Here is a 6,580-nt window from a genome sequence, read left to right as displayed (position 1 = left end):
GGGGATCTGCCAGGGCAGTTTCCTGGCCCCGGGGGTCTACATGTAAGACTTCTTCAGCAGTAGCTTGTTAAATAATTTTAAATAAGCAGTTTGCTCACCACAGAGAAAATATTCACTTCCAGAAACTCTACAGCCTAGGATTTAAGGCTTGAAGGGGTAAGATGCTGCCTGTTGGTACCACAGCCACTCGAAGGCACAGGAGGTACACGCCAGTTCTCATGGCTCTAGATTTGAAACTGTTTGTAAGCGAAAATGAGAGTTATGAAGGAATCAAATCCAAACAGCCAAAACATCTCATTCTGAAGGAAGGAGGAAGGATCTGGTGTAACAGAACATCAACACACAAAATAAAATAAAGGAGAGAGTTCCCATTCATGTCTGTTCTTTTGATACAATCCCAAACACTTCAGTTCCACTTTATTTAATAGCACAATTCAAATAGTTGCCAGGACACAGTAGATCTCCTGGGTTTCTGCTCATCTGTAGTTCACAGGTTAGTGTGGGACCCTAAGAGCCTGTGCTCCCTGTGCATGCTGTGGGATGGAGGACTACCTCTAAGGCACTATCTTATGGTATGCTTAGCACATCCTTGTTCTGGCTGTGGTCCTTTGAAATGTGGCAGGCAACATATATTGGTTGCATTGTTGATAATGATAATACACCTAGGTAACTGCTTCCCAGAGCGTCATTCATGGAAGATCGTTTTCAGGAGAATTCTACCTCATGAAAACAGTGTTTGTGTGCAGGTGCATAGCCAGTGTCTCCCAATCTCTCCTGCAGGTTGGGAGAGAACTCCAATACTATGGGATTGTTAAGAACCCTTTAGAAAAGAAATGCTTAGTTTATATATCTCAAGGTTTTCTGGGCTTTTTGGCCACAGTCTTTTGAGGGAGGGTCACAATAATAGCTTCCTGAGTGCCCTCTGGAAAGCATAGATTCAGCCTAAATGCCTGTGAGATTGCATTTCTTTCTTTTCTCATTGCTTTAACAAAACCAGCTGAAGGGATGAAGGATGTATTTTAAGCACAGTCAAAGAAGATGCAGCCTATTGTGTGGGCAAGGAGTGGCATGGCATCACTGGTGGCTGATCATGTTGCATGCGCAAATCAAGAGATAGAGGAAGGGCAGGAAGTAGGGCCCAGCTATGAAACACAAGGCCTGCTCCCAGTTGCTCACTTCTTCTGGTGAGGCTCCCCTTCCTAATATTTCCACAGCCTTCTCAAATATCTTGGGATCAAGTGTTCAAATACACGAGTCTGTAGGAGTCATTACACATTCAAACCATAGCAGATACTTCTCATACATGGAAAATTATAAGAAATTACGGAAATCATTCACCCTTTGTTCAGAAGTGGTGAGTACGCCTTCCATTCCAACCATGAAGATGTGACGTCTCTGGCTGGAAAGGACTTATGAACAGAGTGATTGAAGTTCACATGCAGCAGAACAACACTGGAAAAAAACACAGCCTCTGTTGTAGGAAACCCTCACCAAAGACTGTGCATAACATGCCGACTGACAGGGTCCAGTGAAAGTCTTGGTTCTGACCTGCAGAATCAAAGTTCCCTGCTGGATGCCTCAGTGCCACCTGCTGTCCAGTTTCGGGGTTGGAAGCCCAGAAGTTCTAAGGAGAACCAGAACCATTCACCTTTGCAAGCTTCACCGTTACACATAAGTACATGATACTTGTAGAGTGTATAAGCTTTGACACAGGTGACAACACTCCTGTCAAACTTCCAATGATGCCAGTGCTGAACCAAAGCTAATAGTGCTTAGCATACTGGGACATATGGCACATTTACATGTTACATGGATGCCCACCTGCCCAATGTGATGTTATCATTATTCTCATTTACATGCAAGCTACCACACAGAGATCATGCTATGTGCAGTGGATGGGACCACTTTCTAAGTGTCAGGTTCCTTTTGGGCCATGGCTTCCTTAAGAAGAGCTACTTGATCCAAATTGGCTTCCAGCTCACAGCCCAGTAGCTGCTCTTTCTATTTATGTATTATTACTGCTGTTGCTATTACTGTTATTGTTTTATTGTGGTGGGCACTATGTGGAGGTCAAAGACCATCTTTTAGGAGTCAGTTCTATCCTGCTACCACTGGATCCTGGCATTGTATTCACTGTCTAGCTTGACTACAAGTGGTTGTTCCTGCTGAGCATCTATCTCTGTGACCACCCTTTCATTTATCCCATTATGTTTTAGGGCACAGACAGAAAGTCCTCTCATCCTATTCAGGGTGATCAGTCATCCTTGTCCTAAGAGAATGAAGACTGGGGTTAAGAAAGTTTTCACTCTGACCAAAGTTTTCACTCTGTCCACTGCAGAGCGAGTCTCATGTACAGAGAAACTTTGAAATAAATAATACAAAAAACACAGGTTAGTAACAAGCATCCCAGAGTCAATACAGCATAAAACACTGTAATATATATAAAACAAGCATTCCTAGCATTTAAAATATGGGAGATCGCAACAAAGGCAATAAGAGATGTCTAGGGCTGCAGATTCAGGAATGTGTCCTGAAGCCAGCGGCTTCTCCCACAGAAATGAACTTCTATTCAGGACTTCTAAGGACTTGGAAAATCTGTTTTGAATGGTAATCCCTTCATTTTCCTCTCCATTGTTTTAAACAAATGAATTTCTAAGGAAATACAGAGCTAATTGGTGACAGTTTAAAGCCTTATAAACTGGCCATTAAAAAAACATAATTATCTTCTGGATGGATGAATACTTTATGAATACAATGGGATGTTGAAGACCCTAAATTTAGAAAACAGAGACAAAATTTTCAGAGTCCTCCACCCTCCAACAAAGCCATGGATATGGGCCTTCCCTCCCAAGGCCAAGCTTTCCACCCAGCTGCCTCTACCCTGTGGTGCTTGACTATATATTATGGTCTACACGGAGCCTGGGGAGGAGAACTCAGCCTCTGGGAAGATCAAAGACACATATGAAGGGGTACCCCTAGAAAATTCCTTCAATATCTCCAATATCACGAGAAAGGCTCCCCTTTGCATGCTTCGGTCTCATAGATAAAGGAATTTCAAAATGGACTAGGAACTGAAGTTGGGACATTTATTGGCACCATACAGAGAGAAGGAGAAAAGAGGTGTGTTGGAGGTCTCACAGGAGAAGGGAGGTGGAGTGGAGTCAGATGCTACACTTCAGCAGAACTCAAGGGACTGAGGCCTTAGAGAGCAAAGAATCATGGTGGCCAACCAACTCCATGGCCATTGTTCCCTTCAGTTCTCATTGAAAGGTAAGAGTGCCCTCCTACCAGGGCAACTTGGACCTTGGACACAAAAACAATATGCTCCTCTTTGGGGCCACTCAAAGGGGGAATTCTTAACTTTAATACTGCTTGGGGTAACCAATTTCTGGGATCTGAGCATTAGTTCTCATAACTGCACAGCAAGCGCTCACATATAATTGATTTTTAGTTTGTGTTCATTGGTATTTTGCCTGCATGTAGGTCTGTGTGAGGGTGTCAGAAGCCCTGGAAGTGGAGTCACAGACAGGTGTGAGGCACCATGTGGGGGCTGAGAATCGAACCTGGGTCCTCTACAGAAGCAGCCAGTGCTGTATCCTCTCTCTGAGTCCCCAACAAGCACTCATATCTGCTGTGCCATCTGTCTGTCCTGAGATTCTTTGTTATCAAGGAGGGAGGAGGGCAGTTGTTTCAGGACAATTTATAAATGAAGAAATGAAAGGTTAAAGAGGCAGAGTCACATAGCATTATCCTACAGTCACACAGCATTAGCTCTGACAACAATAACAAGTATCCCCGAGGTTACAGTGCAGATCTCCCTCGGCTGCTGGCTCCTCTGAGAAAGTCAGGGGTCAGCACTGAGAGTTTAATTCTGGCAAAGAGTAAACACCAGGCTCCCTCAGTCCCTACTGTGTCCTTCGTGGCAATGCTTACAATGGTCACAACTAACCCAGACCCTATTCAGCTCACTAAATGATGGAAAGAGATGTTTAATTAATGTATTTACAACTATTCACTTCCCGAGGAAATGTGTTTTCGTTCAGCTTTTCTATCTTCAATAAAACAACACACATACAAAGCTCACAATTTGGGATTTTTCTCCTACCCCACCCAGGTCACAAACTCTACCCCCTGCCCCCACCCTGCCTTGAAATAAATAAATACATACATATATACATATATACTATAACTTAAACTCAGAGACTTCTGCTGTGTTCTCATTTCGAGGTTTGTCACTGTTAGTTTTAGGAAACGAAAAACGCTGTTAAAGAATGCTTGCTTTCAGGATCAGATGCTCCACTAAAGATGGAAAAGGGTTGGGTACCGTTCCATGCCTACAGGGCCCGAAACCCCCCTGATTTGGGCCCTCACACAGCTTTCCCCGCAGGCTCCTTTTGAAGTTCGTAGTTCAGACTTCCCACGCACCAGTACACTGGCTTATACCCCACACCCTTGAGTCCCTGTCTCTATGTGCTTGGATGGGCTCCACTCGCACAGTGCTCCAAGGACCGTGACTGCGCTGAATGGAAGTTGTGCTGCTTGGCAAGAGTGGGAAGACCCAGTGAAACCTGACTGCTGTCAAGGAAGCCAGTGATGGTTTTATTTCACTTTTTAAATGAATGAAAGCAGAGTTGAAACCCATCCAAAGATTGGATGTTTGGGCTTTTGAAGGAAGAAAAATGAAAGCACATGGGGTGTTTTCCTCTCTCCTGGCAATGGAGTGCATCGAGGTATGGAGAATTCAGTGGGCCCAGCACAGTCCAGGAAGACTGTCAGAGGCGCAGCTGCTCTGGGCAGCTTTTGTCTCTGTCCTGATGTACTCATCGGCCCGAGAAAACCAGTTCATCATCCTCATATTTTAAGGAAAACATCTAGAAGTATGAGCGTTTCCAGGGGCAAAAGCTAGACTATTTCCTGAAATATTAAGGAGCGTGTCCAAATAGCAGTAACATTTTCTCTTCTTTGTTTTGTTTTTCTTTTTACTTCCCAAAATCAGCAAGAAATAAAGTGCATCTAGTGCTGACGGACCACCCAGAATTCCACCCTCCCAAACGAACGAGAATCATGCTGTTTTACCTAGCCGCTTATTCCCCTGTGGAAGAGGTGATGTGTGCCTATGTGACCAGAACCTTGATGTCTCCCAGCCTGAAGAAGAAACTCAATCTCATCACTGTCTGTGCTTTCATTTGCCTTTTCTCCAGAGGTGCCGTCAGGACTCTGCATCCCTCCACCTTCTCCCAAACACATACAGCTTCGGCTTCGGGGCATCTTGGTCCCTGACCCGTGTGCTTGCCATCTCCACCTGTGCCTTTGTTATTAACCTTAAAATCTTTGAGTTGCTTCTGTGGCTCAGGAGATGGCTCTAAGTTCCCTCTTCAGAACACAGGCAAAATGAATGATTCCAAGTGCAGGGAAGAGAGAAACGAGTGGATCCCTAGGGCTTGGTGACCAATCAGCCTTGCCTAATCCATCCAGCCCCAGGCTAGTGAGAAACCCTGTGTCAAATAGAGTGGGCAAAGCTGGGCCAGAAGATGCCCCTCAAGGCTACTGTTTTCATGGAGACTTTAGCCTTGTGTACTCAACCTTGCCTCTAGAAGTTCCCAGAATCCAGGGGGCTAGAATTCAGGTATCGGGCTCTATAAGAAGGACCTGGAAATACTGCTTCCTGGAGACTGAGGATTCAGTAGTAGCCAACCTTGGTGGCAAAGCCCTCTGTACCTCTGTACACAGCAATCATTTGGAGGCTCCATAGCCAACCAGGTCTGAAGCACAGCCAGAACTTGCTTAGGAAGGAGGCTGCTCACCCTTGCTTATGAGACCTGTTGGACTCTGTCTTGTAGACTGCACATCTTCATTCTTTTCCAGCTCTCCAGCCCCCTGTTTAAGGGATGTGCATGCAGGCATTAGCCTCCAAGGTGCTCAGTGATCACTCCTGAAGGACTTCACAAAGCTTACAATTGTTTGCCCTTCATTGTCATTGAGAACACAGAAGGCAGTTTGTTCAAACAAGTACCTCATATCTTCAGGTCTAATGTGGCAAAGATTCCACAGGCGACTGCAAAAACCTAAGGAGGACCTCATTGCTTAAAATATCCCTCAGTCTTGTTATTCAATGTGAGATATAACATTTATAAAAAAAAAAATTCCATGTACTACAATCCAAGAAGTGTCTATTTAGTTAATTAAAAGAAATAGCTTAATGTTAGTTAATATATTAAAATATTAGTGAGGTTTGTTTCTGGTAGGAAAACAGCTGAATCTTATCTTATAACCTGACCATTTAGACTTCATCTGCTAATCGGAGACTTATAATCATGTATATTTAGAGTTATTATTGAGCACAACTTTCTGGCTTCTATAATTTTGCTTCTATTCTCTGGTTATTTATATATTAATAGGTTCTTTTCACTCTACCTTATTCCTATTAGGTGTTGACTAATCTACTGAGTTGAACAGGATCCAGTCTTTTATAGGTCTTTTTTGTTCATCTATTCTACCCATGGATTTTTTTCTTTCTCATGTTCTTGTAATTGAAGCTTTTTTCCACCTCTGTGTGTAGGGATCTTTTAGAGTGTGTGTG

Source organism: Mastomys coucha, unplaced genomic scaffold (genome assembly GCF_008632895.1).
Source record: "Mastomys coucha isolate ucsf_1 unplaced genomic scaffold, UCSF_Mcou_1 pScaffold17, whole genome shotgun sequence".
Classification (NCBI taxonomy): domain Eukaryota; kingdom Metazoa; phylum Chordata; class Mammalia; order Rodentia; family Muridae; genus Mastomys; species Mastomys coucha.
The sequence above is the reverse complement of the archived record's forward strand: the minus strand, read 5'-3'. Positions refer to the sequence as shown.